The sequence below is a fragment of the Thermobia domestica genome, chromosome 17, assembly GCF_964235325.1.
Source record: "Thermobia domestica chromosome 17, izTheDome1.hap1.1, whole genome shotgun sequence".
NCBI classification, from domain to species: domain Eukaryota; kingdom Metazoa; phylum Arthropoda; class Insecta; order Zygentoma; family Lepismatidae; genus Thermobia; species Thermobia domestica.
Genome location: NC_137470.1, coordinates 180110037 through 180128385, shown reverse-complemented (window position 1 = coordinate 180128385; position 18349 = coordinate 180110037). Strand labels below are relative to the sequence as shown.

The following is an 18349-nucleotide window of genomic DNA, read 5'->3' as shown; positions in this document are numbered from 1 at the left end:
CTGTTGATTACGAAATGTCAAAAGTGCAAATAATTATACGTCAGAGGTTCTTAAAGAGTATGGAGAATTGCAACGAAACCTCGTATAGGGACAATTCGCAAAACAATAAACGAAACGTGTTTTAATTTGTGCGGAAAACAGTGTTGGGGCCTAGGCCTCCTCCAAAAAAAAAAAAAGTAAATATTACCGTAATAGGGCAGGAAGTAGTGGACCAAAGCAAATGAAATTGTGGGTAGACGTTTTAGAGACCTTATGTAAAATAAGGTCTTTCGTGTTTCTGAAGTATCCCTATCCGTTTTGCTTCAAATTTGGCACATCAACAGCAAACAGGAAATTAATCAACACGTGTTTTTCTTTATGCGGAAAAACATTGTAAGGGTTAAAGGTGCCTCCTGAAATGCTATAAAATACACTATACTGTTTGTGCTTGTTGTTTATCTGCCAAATTTGAAGAAATCAGATGGAGACACTTGTGAAACACGAAAGGCCTTATTTTACGTATCCAATATCTACATACAATTTCATTCACTTCGGTCCACTTCTTCTTGGCTTTCGGGCTTCAACTTTCAAAACTTTGGGTGGGAGTTTTTGCACCCTATAACCCTTTTTTCGCAGAAAATAAAAAACCCGTGTTCATTTATTTTTTGCATATTGTCCATACACAAAGTTTCGTTGCAATTCTTCATGTAAATTTAGGCACTTCTGACATACTGTTACTAGCACTTTTGATATTTCATGAGCAAAGGTTTGGAGGGGTCCGCGCCCCACCCAACCATTCTTTCTAGAAAAACACGAAACCCGTATTCCCTCATTTTTCGTCTACAATATTTGTGCACGATTTCATTCATTTCGGTCCACTTCTTCTTGCCTTTCGGGCGACAACTTTCAAAATTTTGGGTGGGGGCTTTTGCCCCCTAAAACCGTTTTTCCGAAGAAAATAAAAAAACACCTATTTACTTATTTTATGTGTAGTATCTGCCTGCCAAATTTTTATCAAAATTGGAGTGTTACACTTGGGAAGTGTTACTTGTGTAGCTTCTTATTTCTAAAGGAAATTTTGAAATAGAGATTTATTCCGCAATTTTCTTTTCGATAAAACAAATATATGTTGAGATATTCAGAAAAAACGTAAACGCCTGAAAACTAAATGGCCACCTTTCTTTGCTTTCATTAATAATTTTACAAAAATACAGTTTTAGCTTCGCAGAAATACAGTTGTAGCTTCGTTGTTTAAGGAATTCACCTCCCAAAATGATAAACAACCCTTTGAAGAGCATACTCCCTCTTCATTTGCGGACAACATTGCCCCCGTATGGTCATGTGAATCTTGTATTTGGTTTGAGACTTTGCAATGGATATCTTAAATGTACTGTGCTGTACCGAGAAAATTAATATGAAAGCATAAGTATATACTATATTTGCATAAGGAGTAACACTGAAATAAAAATACAAGACAAGTTAACAATTCTGGTTTGTCATACAACTCACTAATTATGTAGAAACGTCTGCCGAAGTTACACACTATCAATAGTCTACAAATAGAAATCAGACTTGTGGTTAACCTGAAAAGATACGTATATTCTACACGAAATGTTCCAACTTACATCTTATATTTGTCAATCACTTTTCACAATGTTGCAGCCAAGAATGTGACTGTTTAAGAGTGTTATCTTTGGACACTAAGAATATATTTCACACATGTGTATTTTTTTATTCTCAGTATTTCTTCAAAGATACTTGACACATAATTTTTCACTTTTCTAACACAAGGATTTGAATACCTAATATTTAACTTACTCAAATTTAAACTCCATTAATTTTAGTTACCGGTATTTATTTTAGAACTATTTCATTCACAACATGAAAATTTTAGATGTCATGTTAGCAGTTATTACAGCAACATACTTCACACTGCAACCTTTCTCTCACTCCTGTTGTTCGGCCATGTTGTTTTCAGGCGTTTACGTTTTTCTGAATATCTCAGCATTATTTGTTCTATCAAAATGAAAATTGCGGAATAAATCTCTATTTCAAATTTCCTTTAGAAATAAGAAGCTACTGAGTCATAATGTTATATGAATCACTTTTACTCTTCTAATAGAAACAAACCCTTGACCCCCAAGCGTTACCGGACCAAATGTTCTTTGGACGAAATGTGCTTTGAACTAAACATCCCTGGACGAATTATCCTTTGGACGAAATATCTTTGGACTAAAAGGGTGGCCACCGGGTGGGCCAGTGTGAGTCACGGTGAGTGATGTTTCGCAGTAGGTCACGTCCTTTTGACCCACGATCCACTGATCCACTCACAAATCTTGACCCATTTCACCCACTTACCAACCGACCCACTGACCCACTTCATCTTTGATTTTAACATGTCTTGTTTCATTTAAAAGACGAAACATACATCCACATAATTTTTTCATCGATTGCGAAGGTTGGCTTAATATCATAATTGTAATGGTAATTTCTTCTTAAGGTGAGAAATTGATATGATTAAAAAGCCCATGTTGACGTGGGCACAAATTACCTTCCAAAGTTATTAGAAACGCTTTCTCACCCCGAAAACTATGAATTCGACAAATATTTAAGTAATTTTTGAGATTTTATTTTTAGCTCTCCCAGGCCATCATCCTGTGAAGATGGGGACGAATTTGGATGTAACCTCCATTGGAAGCATCACTATCCATCTCAACGACCGAGAAAATTATGGATAAAACACTAAGATCAGTCGTTTTACATTATTTTTACATGTCACACCTCCCAACTTCCATAACTTCATACTAATACAATATTTTCTTCTTAGATTGAAAGTAATATGTCCCCCAAGTTTGGTAAAGGTTGTCCCAGACATTCCAGAACTACGCTCTCCTTATTAGATGTGCTGGGGGATCTTACTCTTACTGGAAGTTGAACTTAAACTTAAAGGTCATCAGAACTGCTCCCAATGAACTTGGCGACCACGAAAGATATGGGTTGTATACTAACATTGGTTATTTTCAATTATTTCTACATGTCACAAATTTCACAAACTCCTTCATTGTGTTAATGAGGGCTTAACTTACATGGCATCTGAAGTTCCAATCTTTACCTAAGAGACCCCCAAAATTATAGATTCGACACTAATGTAGGTCTTTTTTTATAATTTTGATGTCAGTCTCTTTCATTCCTCCTAGGACAGCAAACGGATACTGCCACTGCTAGGACTAAATTTGGTCTTAAATGGCATTAAAATTTCTACCAATTAATTTAGCGAACAGTGCTGCATTTAGAAGCTCGGCGTCCCTACGCACTTTTGTTCTCGGCGCTCCCAATAACTACACATTTCTCCGTCCCTTGATCCCTAACTTACAAATAAAACTTAATTCGAATATGCTTAATTAGTGAATTTATTGCAGTTAAATACCACTCACTAGATGCTACAGCTACAATTACGTAACAAAAAATAAATGGGAAACATGTTCTGAATTATTTTCAGATTTCTTACGCTATCATTTAATATATTAGAATAGTAAAAGAGGATTGCTCATGAAATAGTATATTTTCTCTCGATTTTTTAAACTTTTTCATACGAAAAAAAATTAAAATTTTAAACTTTGCGCTCTTCAAATATGTTGCCCTCTAGGCACGGGCCTAGTTGGACTAATGGGAAATGCGGCACTGAAAACTTACGCTTCGACTCTAATATTGGTTGATTTCAATATTTTTTTGTCGCTACGTAACCACCCTGGGTGCTAATGGGAGCTTAATTGGACTTCAATTGAAAGTAGAACTGTTTACCTAAGCGACCACGAAACTATGGATTCGATACTAATATCGATCCTTTTCTAGCATTTTTGATATATATCCCGACAGTACTCTTTTCCAGATTGTAAGAAATATGGTTAAAATTGCTCTAGACATATCAGAATTATGTCGAAACACACACATACATCCACTTTCATATATACAAATACAGAGTGAGCGAGCGAGAAAGTGAGAGAGAGTGACCAAAGGCATCACCACTTCCACATTGCAAAAGCATATATCAGGTATTGAATTGAAAATCTATGTAAAGACCTTCTGCTGTGGCATGCTTCATAAGGACAATTCCAGTCTGCTCACGTGACCTTTGGGGTTCATGAATTTCTTGCGAGCGTTCCGACTTTGGATTATCTGTTTATACCCTCTTTTTATGCCTCGGATAATTTTTCAAGAATATCAATGACATGCTGTAATACGAATGTTCAGAAGTAACCCCTATATGGCAAATAGCTGCAAATAAATACACTACATAATTTATTTATTGCGATGATATTATTTTCTTAATTTGTATTTAACATTCACATATATCATAGAATACCAACGTACTGTGAACACGTTATATTTTAAACATAATAATCAGTATGTTCTGCAATGATTATATGTTATATATATACAACTGACGTATTTTAATGTAATTATTTTATATAATTTTTCATGCATTGCGGAAAATAGAATTTCATAAAAGATATTGCCTCAGATGGGAATCGAACCCTCGACCTTACGATTTGAAATCCAACGGCGTACCACTGAGCTAACACAAGCGCTACTCGAATAATACTTCTAGCGATATATAGCAGTATTTAAGATAATAATTACCTTCATATCCACTGCAAACGCTGTTTTTGTTCTACTTTGACTTTTATTTTAGTACTCAGGAGAGAATAATGTTCTATGTCTTAACTTTCACCATTCTTTTACATATGGAAAGATTCGTTTACGTATCTAAATATTCCATTAAGTATGGAGAGCAAAATGACAAACAAGCATGTGCTGGCATTAATACAGTTTCGAAATATTGTATCATTAAGTATTTCAATCAATGTTGCTTTTTTATATATAATTGGTAACAAGTCTTATTATATTTAAAAGAAGAAAAACACATCTGCAAGATTTTTCCCGATTGCAAAGGTTGGCTTCGAGGTTCGAACCTGGTTTACTTTTTCCCGAAGATACCCGAAGTTGGACTTAGAAAATTTTTGCCTCGAAAAAGCAATAAAGAATGCGCTCAACCTTTTTGAGACAAGGTGTACATTAAAGAAATTATTCTTTTTACTTATTTATTTATTTTGGCTTTCTTTTTCAACCTAATTTATTATGACTTGAAGAGATATCATGTTACTTGCAGCATCAAAATATTAATTGTAACATCAGTTTTATAAACTGCAAAATGTTACGAGGGTACTGATTTTTTTCTCCTTAAACATTTATACAAATCCACATAGCAGGTTTTGAATTGCCTATGACGATATATATATATATATATATAATGTCCCTTATATAGACGTAAGTTAGTGTACTTTCTTTTGTAACCGATAAAGTTGGAAAATAACTCCACTGATGAGCAGAAATACTGCTACCCTTCATTTAATTTATGCTGAAAGACATCCAAAGCAAAGTCCCTACTCTTAAAACTTTGTCTTTCTAAAAGTAGGGGAAGAAAATGGCTGATTTGGCTTATGAAGAGAAATTATTGTAATATACAATATCGTTTGAATTATTATTATTATTATTATTATTATTATTATTATTATTATTGTATCATGTTATGAAACAATTGGTATCACTCAGACAACATCTGCTGTTCTTTAGCCACCAGGACTGAAGTTATGTTGTGATAAAGCCTTATGCTAAGCTCAGTTTTGAAGTCTCGTAAAATGATTTACTACATAATCCTATCATCTGCTATATTTATCGGAAACTAATGCTTTCCTAAGGTAATTAGGAATATTTTGTTATATTTTCCTGAAGAAGAGGTACATTTTTCTTTAAAAAGAAATTAATGTAAAATCGTATTACTAGAGGTTAAGCCAAAGCATGCATGCTTTTTCTAATCATTTAAAATTACGTCCATAATTATGTTAACGTTCCATTGTTGTAACTGTAAGATTACATTATTATTATTATTATTGTTATTATTATTATCAAGTATTCCGCCTTTTGAGAGGTCTTGGGACTAACGAGGTTTTATTTTTTTTCTTTCTTTTTAGGTTGGGTTTGGAAGATTGCATCAGGATTTAATATAAAGTTATTGTATTGATAGAGTTATTGTCGTATGAAGTTATTGTATTTACAGTTTCAACCGTGTCATCTTGCCATTCCGACGTATCTGATAACTCTATCTACCAAATAAGCAAGCAATGTTTAATTAAATTGATAGTAATTTTGTTTTGCTCACTAACACAATCGAATGTAACAACATCTTTTTGAAAAGATTTATTGCTGTAATGAAGATATAAGCTGTTCTTTATACGTTCTAGTCAACATTACTTCCAATCTGGTGATAAAGTACAAACCCAATTTCTATTTTTATTGTTAGCATTTAGATTGGAAACAATAATAAAACTATTGTTATAATAAAACTAATTTATTTTTAGTAATATAATTTGTAATAATAAGATCCCTGTTTTTCCAAATCACCTCTGTCAGTATTCAGCAAAGGATTTTTAATCCTTATATAATACGCTTCGAATTTGTTTCTTCAGGTGTTAGAGGTCGCCTGACGTAAAACTTCTATCTTTTGTACTGAGTAGGGGGAACGGTGGCTAAGTGGTAGAGCGCTTACTACTGGTGCGTAAGGTACTTGGCTCGATTCACTGCCAATTAACTTTGTTGTGGATCCGTGGTCCGTGGGTTTTCGTGGTCTCGGGGTACTCCCGTTTCCTCCTACTTTCTCATTCCACCAAATTTTTCATCATTCACTCGCCTTCATCAGCTTCTCCCTTTACCTACAGGGCATAATTGTCGGACGTTAAACTCAAAGATTTTCAAAGATTTTGTACAGAGTGTTTAGTAGTTGTGTTTTGACGAACCAGAAAAGCGCATCTTTCGTACTTTCCATAAAATTAGAAAAATTAGAATTAGCATTATTCAAGTTAGTATATAATTAATATTACAATGTTATTTAAACACACTATTAGTAGTAAAGTTTACAGGGAGTTTATTCCCGATTCACGTTCAAACAAAAAATGGAATTACGTGTGTTCCCATTTTCTTGTAAGGGAAGTTTGGATCGAGGAAATTTGAGAAGATTTTAAAGATAGAAACACGAAATGTCATTTGAATATTAGTTGTGACTGTGTGTCTGATGCTGTTTCCTATTTATCCAGGCTGTTTCAAAACAAACCGACAACGTTTGGCATGCGATTCCTGACACCAACATAAGACACAAAGAATAGACGAACCTGGGTCCAGAGTCATTTCGGAGTTATAGGCTGCCAAAACATGAAAAAATAAACTTTAAAGGTTCATAGCTCCAATATTATGAGACCTACAGTAGTCGGGTCAAGACTTCACTTAGACACTAATATGTGCGCTATCCAAAAATATATATTTCAGAATCCTACTGTACGAATACAACATTTTTTATAGAGGTAGTTGGTGAGTACCTCAAATTATATACCCGTAGTGAAACTGCATTTATAAAAAATGTTCTGTTCGTACCGTAGGATTCTGAAACATATATTTTTTGGATAGCGCACATATTAGTTCCTATGTAAAGTCTTGATTTGACTATGGGTAGGTCCCACACTTTTGGAGTTATGGACCTTTAAAGTTCATTTTTTCATGTTTTCGGCAGCCTATAACTCCGAAGGGAAGCATTTGTGCACCCAGGTTGGTCTATATTTTTTGTCTCATCTTGGTGTCAGGAATCACCTTCGAAAGGTTGTCGTTGTTGTTTTGAAACACCCTATATATATATATATATATCTTAACTAATGAATTCCAAAGTAGCCATAAAAACAGGATTACTTAGCAAAAATTAAGGAAAACTTGAGGTTAAAAATGTGCTATAAGTACTTTCGCCACGCCTCATCAAGTTAGGAGAGCAAGAAGTAGGAAGATAATAAACATAAAAATAAAAGAACAGAAAACTGCCGGAAACGTCCTAGTGGGCGCTATATTAGAATGGCGTCACGTAACAGTGCTGCAAGATTAAGAACAGAGTGAATTTAACCAAAGAAGATAAAGCTAATGGGATTGGTTGGTTGGTAAGGTGACTGGAGAGAGGAAAGGAATAAAATAATAAAGAGAATCGTTTATGTACGTATAATTGTGTAAAAAGAAATAGAAAACATAGAATTGAACACATAGTTTATAAATAATTAATAATAGCAATAACAATAATGAGAGAGAATCCAAAATAAACTCTGAGAATGTTCCAAGAGCATTGCCAGAACGAACTTAAAAAGAATGGAGAGATCCAACTGGAAGAATAACTGGGATTGTTCGTACATGTAAAAGTAAATCTTTTTATCCGCACCTTCTTCTCTTTCTCGCAGAAATTAGCAAAATATAATCTCTCTATGACTTACAGTTCTCGAGATATGGCTCCTTAAATCTCTCAAAATTCGAACGCTTTTGGCAAATATGTGGGGAACGGTAGCCAGTTAGCAAGTGGTTAGTTGCCCAGTGGCCATCGGTTACTATTTGGTACCAAAGTGTTCACTATCCTCTTAGGTATTGATCAACACCAATATGATCTCTCTATGACTTACGGTTCCCGAGATATGTCTCCTCAAATCTCCGGAAATCGATCATATTTTGGTCAATATCTCGGGAAACTTAAGAGTGACGCAAAAAATTCCATCACATTCTCAGATAGATTTTGATGCTCTATCGTATGGCGTTCTCAAAATTGAAAAAAAAAAAAAAAAAATAGCAAATAACTGACAGACATAGAGAATTCAGTGATGAACTTTTTAATTTCGTTAAAAATACGTAGGAAAAGTAATAGTGAAAAATAAATTGGCAAAGATGGAAATAGGTATATTGGAATGTAGTCAGTTATACTTTTAAAAACAGTTAATGGCAGGGAGGAGATTGAGGCAAATAGAATGGTAAAATAAGTGTTTTCCCATCTCTTTCTAATGGTCACGTAAGAATCTGGAGAAAGGATTTTAAGAATACTTATGCGAAAGGTGTAGTCAAATAGATCGTGTGATGGATTCTGTGTTCTAGAACAGGTAGATAAGAAACTGACGCGCTGCAGACGTATCGATAATTGTTGATGGGGATCAAAAGAGAAACTAGAGTTTATCATAGCACACTGAGCAATGAGTGCATTTAAGAGAGTAAACGAGCTTGGTAGAATTGCAATTACCAGAAGGTTGAAAGTATTTTTTCATTGTTCGCAATCTACAGTATATTGTTACAATGTTCTGAGTCATGAAGTTGTATAGCTGCTTCACATTACTTTTTTTTTTTTATTTTTTCGCCTTTTCCACCTGTTTTATCCTATTTTCAGACTTAACCAGTTGAGAATGTTCCAAGAGCATTGCCAGAACGAACTTAAAAAGAATGGAGAGATGGAGCGGGAAGGATAACTGTCATTGTTCCTACATGTAAAAGTAAATCTTTATCTGCACCTTGTTTTGTTTCTCGCAAAAATTCGCAAAATATCATCTCTCTATAACTCACGGTTCCCGAGATATGGCTTCTTAAATCTCCCGAAATTCGAACTTTTTTGGCCAATATCTGGGGAACGGTAGCCAATTGACCAGTAGCCACTTGATCAGTGACCACCAGTTACTATTTAGCACCAAAATCTCTGGAAATCGTTCATTTTTCTACCAATATCTCTGAATGGTAAGAGTGACGCGAAAAATTTAATTACTTTCTCAAATAGTTTTTGATGCTCTATCGAATGCAGAGTTCAAAATTGAAAAAAAAATTGCAACTAACAGAGAAACAGACAGACACACAGACAGAGAATTCAGTAACAAACTTTTTAAGTTGAAAATAAACTAATGATGAGGACTCTAATCATCCAAGTGTTCATTAGTTTACGTAATTGTTGTGATAAGTATGAAGCATTTTTTCCCCTTTACTATTGTAGTGTGTATTATGATTATCAAGGATAATGGAAGACCAAATGGTATCTATTGTAAGACATATTTTGAATTTGGGTTCCTAGCATTTCTTTGGTAAATTTGCGGCTTATTTCAAGAAACAAGTTCTCACAATGAGGATCAGAAGTATAAGGGTATTTGTAAACGAAAGTTTTTGGTTTCAGGTAAGGTGATGAACAGAAGTGCCGAGTTTTACAAATCAGTGAGAGCATCCTAATTCACAGTACACGATTGGTGCTTTTAGGGGTTCTTCCCCAGACAAAGTTTGATAATAATTGGCTCTTCTGAAAATGCAATTTAAATATTTTTGAATAAACATGGAATTTTCTTTTTCCACAGTGGTGTGGCTTGAATAAAAATATTATATCGTAACCAGGGAGTTTCTAATATTTTAAGACCCTATCTCAGAACTCGTCACTGCATTCTGAAGGCTAATCGGTGGATATACAAATTTTAGAAGGAAATAAGCCATATGAAGTTAGTTATATAGAACAATTTAGCGCATCTAATATAAATAAAATAAAGAGTTTGTTTGTGTGTCTGTCTGTTTGTCCGTGTCTATGTGCGGCCTTGGGACGAGACGAGTGGACCAAGAGTTACCAAATTTTGGTCACGAGTACCTTGGTCCAGGCCACAGACGAAGACGAAGCATTTTTTTTTTTTTTTTTTTTTAATTCGAACCAGGGGTCTCAGGGAGAGCGTTCACCAGGCATGTGAAATTAGTAGAAAATGACCGATATTAGTGTCGAATTCATAGTTTTCGCGGTCGCTGAGATCAATGGTGATACTCCCACAGGCGTTGACTTCCAAATACAGCATCCATCGGCTGGAGGGCAGAGGCGTTTTTTTCTTTTTTTAAATATCGAACTAGGGTGTCTCAGAAGGCATTAACCGGGATATGTAAAAGTAGTAGAAAATGACCGATGTATTTTTCCTTTCGTTGTTCAGTTTGTTTACATAGATAATTTATCTGACCCATGCGAAGAATGCATATTTCAGCTAGTATTTTATATATACAGCGAATTTAAAATGAAATTCTTGTCTTAGTTCAAAAATTAGTCTTATATCCCCATCCTCACTCCATGAAAAAAAATGCTCTATCCTCACTTAAAAAGTACGGCAAAAGATTAGAATGTCTCCTTGTTTTTTTTTTTTTTGTTCTTTCTTCTCTTTTCTTGTTTTTCTTCTTTCTGTTTTGTGTGGGTGCTGAGCAGCTCCGGCCATTGGTAGATCTACGGGCCCCCAAAGTCTACTATTCTAAGCAAGTTGATTTTGCGATACTAGACCCATTTTTATTCTCGTACACAGGGCTTAAGAATTCCTAGGCGCCAGTTGGTCATGGCAACTGAAAAGTTTAGGCAAAACATAATAGGATTATGTATCAAATTGGATTTGTATTACTGTGTCGCTTTGACTTCAGAACTTGCGCCTAAGTCAGAAAAAAATCTTCGATGTATACTGGAGAGTTTGATTACAAGATTTGTTACTCGACTAGTTGTATTATTTATCTCCAAGACGTTGTTGTTCAGCGTTTCGTTGATAACAAGTTCAACGGCGCCATGTTTACCAGATTCAGCTTCTCTGTAATTAAGTAAGTGAACGTACTTCACCTCGATTAGTTCATCTCCATTTCGCTTAATTCGATAATGTTCCAGTTGATCTTCCCTAGCTTTTTATTTCTGATGACAGCAATTTCGCATTACAGGTAGCAATGGTCAGTTTTTAATAGCAACATAGTCTGCAACTCTTAAGTATTCCTTGCACGCTCTGCCTGCATGTAATTTTGAACGTTGGTTTGCCCAGTCACAATTTCGTTTCCAGAGAATGAGGTCCTTGGCTTGTCCAATCACAACTGGTGAAGAAAACTTCTAGCCGTTTGAAAAAAAAAAAAAAAAAATCACCATGCCGGCTAAGCTTATTGACGATTGCAATCCCTGTCCATCCTTGTAAACCTGTAAATTTCACTGTACAATGCAAAGCTCTAGTTTGTGCGGTACTGAGAGGTATGAATAATATATTCGGTGGTGGATCCGGTCGTTTCGACACATCTTCAACTGATTCTTAGCGTCTCCTTCCTGTCATATATGAGACACCATTTGCAAGTTCGCACTTGTCATTCAGTAGAAGGAGTGCCAGAAATTATAGGATTTAATAACAGTGAAAATAATTGTGTAAATGTTATCACGGGAGACTTGAATACTAGAATAGGACAAAAAGAGACGAACGAAAAATCAAAAAGTAATTTCTGACGTGGCAAACAAGACAAATATAGAAATTTTCCAGTAGAATTCACAAAGGTAAAAATATTTACGTTATCTATATCTGTAGCACAAAAAGTACCACAAAAAGCGAACCTAGCGATACCCAAGAGGAAGGACAAGCAAAAGGAACTCCATGTCAAACAGATCCGCTCTCCCTTTCCATGTGGTAGAAGACTGAAATATTCTGAACAGGCTCAATACGGGAAGTAACTATCGAATACTTCATGTAAATTTCAGTTCTGAAAATCAGAAAGCTTCTAGAATGACAGAAATGTGTATAGAAAAAAAAATTCTTCTAAAGCAGCGTAACATATTTCAATTAAAACATAAAAGCTGTTTTGCTCCACTCGAAGAGGATATAAATATTTCAGAAGCTAACAAGAAGTATTGCGAGAAAGAAGAATGAGAAGATGATCTGATGAATAAAAGAAGGATAATAGTGATAATGCGTTTATGTGCAACTTCGCAAAACAATATGGAATGCATTACAAAAGTTACAAGAAAGTTTAACAGCAATCTTGTAAGAAAAACAATTGAATATAATATCTCCCTTAAGAAGGTAAAGCAAAGCCTAAGCGATGGACTGAAGTAGATCGAAGCGCTGAAAAGAGAAGATGGCACAACCAACAAAATCCTTGAATAAAACCTGAAGATATACAACAACAAATTATATTCAAGCGGTGAACCAGAAATGAAATAAAGCCAAGATGAAGAAACAGAGATACCCCAGTGCTACAAGAGGAATTGAATTCAACGTAATTAGCAAGAAACGAGGAAAGATACCAGGCGATGAAGTTATTAAGCATAGTAAAGTAAACTGACGAAGAACTGGAAAAAATCTAGCATAGCTTTATACAAAATTACCAGCAAGTGATTTAGTTTTCTAGAAACGGGTAAGTGCTATTATCATATGCTGCATAAAAAGGAACACAAATTATACTTACGGACTTATAGACAGAACTAGACAGATCTGTCTATACAGATCCGGTCTAGACAGATCTATAAATTTTCTTCTTGAGATTTACAAACATTTTTGTTCTTTTTTGTTTTTCCTTCTTTTTCTTTTTTGTGAAAGTATTGACCAGGGCCGGATTAAGGGAGATATAGCCCTGGGCTTCCACTCTGATCAAGGTCTCAACTGGCTATCCAGGGTGCGAATTACGTTTTTTTTTTTTTTTTTTTGTGGTGGGGGATACAGTAAAAAAAATACCCCGTTTAAACCAACTTGATTTAATCATGACAACAACGATTTAACTTAACACACTTGGCTTACGTTTGGCGGGAAAAGTATTATACCATTTTTATCCTAACCTACAGCAGCAGCAGATCTCACTAACATTTCTGAAAAAAAAAAAAAAAAAAAAAAAAAAAAAAAAAAAAAAAAACACCAAACCAAACTTTCCCTTCTGTTGGTAAGTACACAATATGGCAGGTAAAATAAACAGAAAGGTCCTGTACAGAGTATTCATATATATTCAAACTACCAATATGCTATATAACATAAGATACATATTAAGGCACTAAAAATAAATTCTTTGTAACGAAATATGTCACAACACACAAACATACAAAAAAAAAAAAAAGAAAGAAAGAAAAGAAAAGAAAAGAAAAAAAAATCATCGGAAGCACACATTACAATGATACAACGTACACCAGACTTCACTCGTTAGATATCCACATTCACGTCGCGCTGATCCCCAGTCAGTTGTCAACTAGTATTGCCAGACCCTATCAGTCTTATCTACTACCTCACAAGCTATTAGAATTGAAGACCAGAGAGGAAAAATGAGGCAATAAGATACATATTAAGGCACTAAAAATAAATTCTTTGTAACGAAATATGTCACTACACACAAACATACAAAAAAAAAAAAAAAGAAAGAAAGAAAAGAAAAGAAAAGAAAAAAAAATCATCGGAAGCACACATTACAATGATACAACGTACACCAGACTTCACTCGTTAGATATCCACATTCACGTCGCGCTGATCCCCAGTCAGTTGTCAACTAGTATTGCCAGACCCTATCAGTCTTATCTACTACCTCACAAGCTATTAGAATTGAAGACCAGAGAGGAAAAATGAGGCAAGTCAGTTGTTTATAACTTTACACAGACTTACCTCCTTCTTACCTTGAGTCGATATCTTTAGCATAAAATTTCTTAGTTACTAATCTTCTTGTTATTGCGGGATTTAGTCCATGCAAATCTTTAGGCTACATAATTGCGCTAACTGTGTAACTATGAGTTAAAATTACATTTTACAATGAATTTTCTATTAACAATTTTCAAACGGATTTACGTTTAGCACATTGAATTGAAGAATTTGAATGGTCTAACAAATGTAACTGAGGGCAGGAGGGGAAAATACCGTAGAATCCCCCCTATGAATTTTTTTCTACCTTCCAACCAGGGATAAAAGCTTTCCAAAGGGGGATTTTTCCGCCCATCCCTGACCGTAGTTCGCACCCTGTGACTATCTACAAAGAACCATGAAGATATAATCATCATCATAAAATAAAATATGACCAAAAATATGAAACATATTCCCTTTACTTTTCTACTGTACTTTCACAGAAATGTATTAGGTGAAGTCAGCAGGAGTCACATATTTTTTCTAGCCCCGGGCCTCCAGATTGGTTAATCCAGCATTGGTATTGACCCTCCTGTTAGATAAATCTAAACCTCTCTCAAGGAAAGAGGTTGCATTTAGAAATCTTACAGCACAGTAGATCATATTCAAATGGTGCGGAAACTGATGAAATTGTCAAACGAATAAAAGCTTTCAAATAAGTAAAAAAAAACTCGGCGGTTAATCTGTTAAACCAAGGTGTGACCAAAAAGCTTATTAAAGAGTTATAGATAATGTTTATAAACAAGCTAGTGCAAATATTTAACTCTTTGCCTGTAGAAATACTATAATGATACAGAGGTTGTTCAGCCTAGGTTTGGCCGATTTCGTTCCTTCCCCCTCCCGGGCAGAATGCACTAGAAGCGGGAATGCACCTAGGCCACCTCCACCATGCAGAGGAAACTTCATAAAATAGCAATACAAGAAAATTCACCAACACAAAGGTGTATGGCTAATCGTCTTGACGTGTCTTTGGGGATTGTGAGCCGGACGTTACACCATCAACTCAAGCTGGAAAAAGTCATGAAAGCTCGCGACCATCTTCTCACGGATGCCCACCAAAAGGAACGAAAGTGTAACGCTCTGAAGCTGTACGGACGGCATCTGGCAAAACAAAAGTGGATGTGCGTCGTAGCGCTCGATGAAGCATGGATTTACCTTTCCGACTGCGGCAAACCGAGAGCCATCATGTACCGAGAAAGGCGCCAAGAACTTCAGAATGTGGGCCCGTGTCTGTAAAGAATCCTTCCCAAAAGGGTTCATGGTCGTTACTGGCTACTGTTACCGAGGTAAACTGAAGATTCGTAGGATGGCGAAGAACTGCAAAATAAATTCGCAGTATTTTCAGGAGCAGATCCTGCGGCCCATCTACAAGCATGAGATTCCAACAATGTACGGAAATGACGCGAATCTGGTGCGCATTCACATGGACAAGGACTCATTACATACTTCACGATCGTCCCTCGCATTCTACAGGGAGATGGAGGAGGCAAGTGGTATACAGGTGATAACTTTCAATGAGGTACCTGTTAAATCTCCAGATGCAAGTCCTATTGACTATTGTGCATTTGGATTGCTGAAGCGGGCTTTAGGAAAACGGCTTGTGACAACTGTGGAAGGACTTTGGAAAGCTGTGAAAAGGAAATGGGACAAAATTCCCCTCCCAGTTCTTCAGAGAAGCATATTACAGTGGAAATTACGCTGTCTGGCTATTATTAGGAACCAAGGGAAACACATCGAGCACTTACGGACCTGGCGCCATGGATTCTTCTAAACTTTTAGGTAAGTCAAAATTGGCCAAATGTAGACTGAACAACCTCTGTAAACAGGGGACTGTGTCTCAGTGACACAATTCTTACAGGTTTTTTCATAAACGAACTTTAGTATGTGTTTCGATCTCTGAAGTTTGAGAACGAAGAGATAAATATAACAAGAATTTTAGGAATGATCCAAAAAGTGGATCAAAAGCTTGCAATCTTGGCCAATAATTAGTTTTTTGATCGGGGGTCACAAAATATTTGAACGGCCTCTAAATCGAGTTTTCGTATATATATATATTATATATATATATTTTACAGAATAAACACATCATACTGATTTAAGTGATAGTTTGGGTTTGACTATAGTATATGTAGTTCTTCAGATATAAGGCCTACAAGAAGATTTTTGCCTGAAATATATCGGATCTTCTGATCCAAAAAAGAAACATATGACCCCCCTTCGTTTCGCTGATGACATCAATCTCTTTGCAAACATCAGAGATATACAAACTACAGTTTGAAAGCTAGAAAGTCCAGTTGAAAGTGAAAATGGGAAAGATGAATGTGATATTCAACAAAACAATTTCTCAAGCAAATTAAAAATTGAAATTGAAAACACGGAATTAGAAGTGAATACCTCTCTGAGACAGGAGTTGTTCATATGGGGTAACATTAATGAAGGAATTGAAAGATATAGGCTGGAGCGCATTCGAAACGAATATCTTTATATTGAAACTCAAACGCCAGTGGGTTTAGAAGGTAAAATTCTCAATGAATGAACTCTACCTTTTTCGACATATGGGTTAGAGGCTTACACACTAATAAAATTAGGCATTCACTGTTTCTGGGCTACAAAATGGAGAATTGGAAGGATGAATGCTAGGAAAAGAATTATATGGATCAGACAGTGATACGAGTGACGGATATTATCATGAAAATAAAGACATTGAGGTGGCAATAGCAGGACATATTCCAAGCAGAATTTACGCTTAATTGAGAAAAGCAGAAACTAGAAAATGTGTTTGGGAGGTGGTAGGACGAAATCAAGAAACACTGCAAAGTAACGTGGAAAAGAACTGTCCCGAGATAGGTGAAAGAAAAATTGGAAGATCTTTATCCAGCAGTGGATAGACAATGGTCGTATATATATATATATATATATATATATATAACAACTATTGTTAATCTACTGCTGGATGAAGACCTTCCAATTCTTTTTTCACAACAATCTATCTCGTTCAATTCTTTCATGTTACGATATATAAAAAATCCATTTTAATACATAGGCTTACATATTTTACCTTTAAATTATCTACTCGCCTTGGCGACCTGGTGGCCTAATTTCGGTCACACACACACACACACACACACACACACACATATATATATATATATATATATATATATATATATTATCCAGCTTCACCTGTAAATTTTGTTTTCATCATTTCAAGCCTACATTCATCTTTTTGCTGATCTGCTTTCCCTCCTCAAAACACCCTTCTGGAGCTGCTAGCGGCTTCAACACCACAGGACAATCAAGTTGGCGAACCCATAAGGGCCATTAGTTTGTGTAGTTTCAGGGATTTTGTTATGTTAAGAGGTAACTCTCTATTATGTTGTACTGTGTCTCATGAAGTCAAGAAGTTCAGTTATTTGGCGAAACTGTTACACAATTATTATTTTTATTAAAAAAAAAAAAAAAAAAAACTTTATTTGCTCACAGATTTTAAATTCCATTTGTTTTGGATAGTTCTGAAGAGAGAATTTTTAATTGCGTTTTGATTTTCAACTATTCGGAGAGGTTTCATGTTCTCCAGAAAGAGATGGGAAGTATAATTATCCGTGAATCGCCCCCTGATCTTAACCGGCTATAATACCCTGCCAGACTATACTCAATCCATTTTCCACACATTTACGCCATCTTCAACGAACTTAAAAAGTTCGTTACTGAATTCTCTATGTCTGTATGTCTGTCTGTCCATCTGTCTGTTATTTCCGAGTTTTTCAATTTTGAACCCAGCATTCGACAGAGCGTCAAAAACTATCAGAGAAAGTGATTAAATTTTTCGCGTTACTCTTACCGTTCCCGGAACATTGGCCAAAAAAATGGCCGATTTCCAGATATTTAAGGAACCATACCTTAGGAACCGTAAGTCATAGAGAGATCATATTGGTGTTGATCAATGTCTAAACGGATGGTATATATTTTGGTATCAAATAGTAACCGGTGGCCATTGTCCAACTGGCCACTGGTCCAGTTGGCCAGTAGTCACCAATTAATATCGGTACCGACATGTTTATAATCCTCTTAGGTATTAATTAACA

General features: G+C 35.4%; 1 protein-coding gene across 1 annotated transcript in view; it reads left to right on the top strand.

Annotated features, from left to right (window-relative positions):
• The window catches only part of LOC145674256 (uncharacterized), a 113295-nt gene extending 106989 nt beyond the window's left edge, over positions 1 to 6306 (top strand). Inside the window, exon 10 of the mRNA XM_081744091.1 lies at positions 6012 to 6306. The gene's annotated coding sequence lies outside the window, so the exon portion shown is untranslated. The remainder of the gene's footprint in view (positions 1 to 6011) is intronic.
• Positions 6307 to 18349: the final 12043 nt, after the last annotated feature.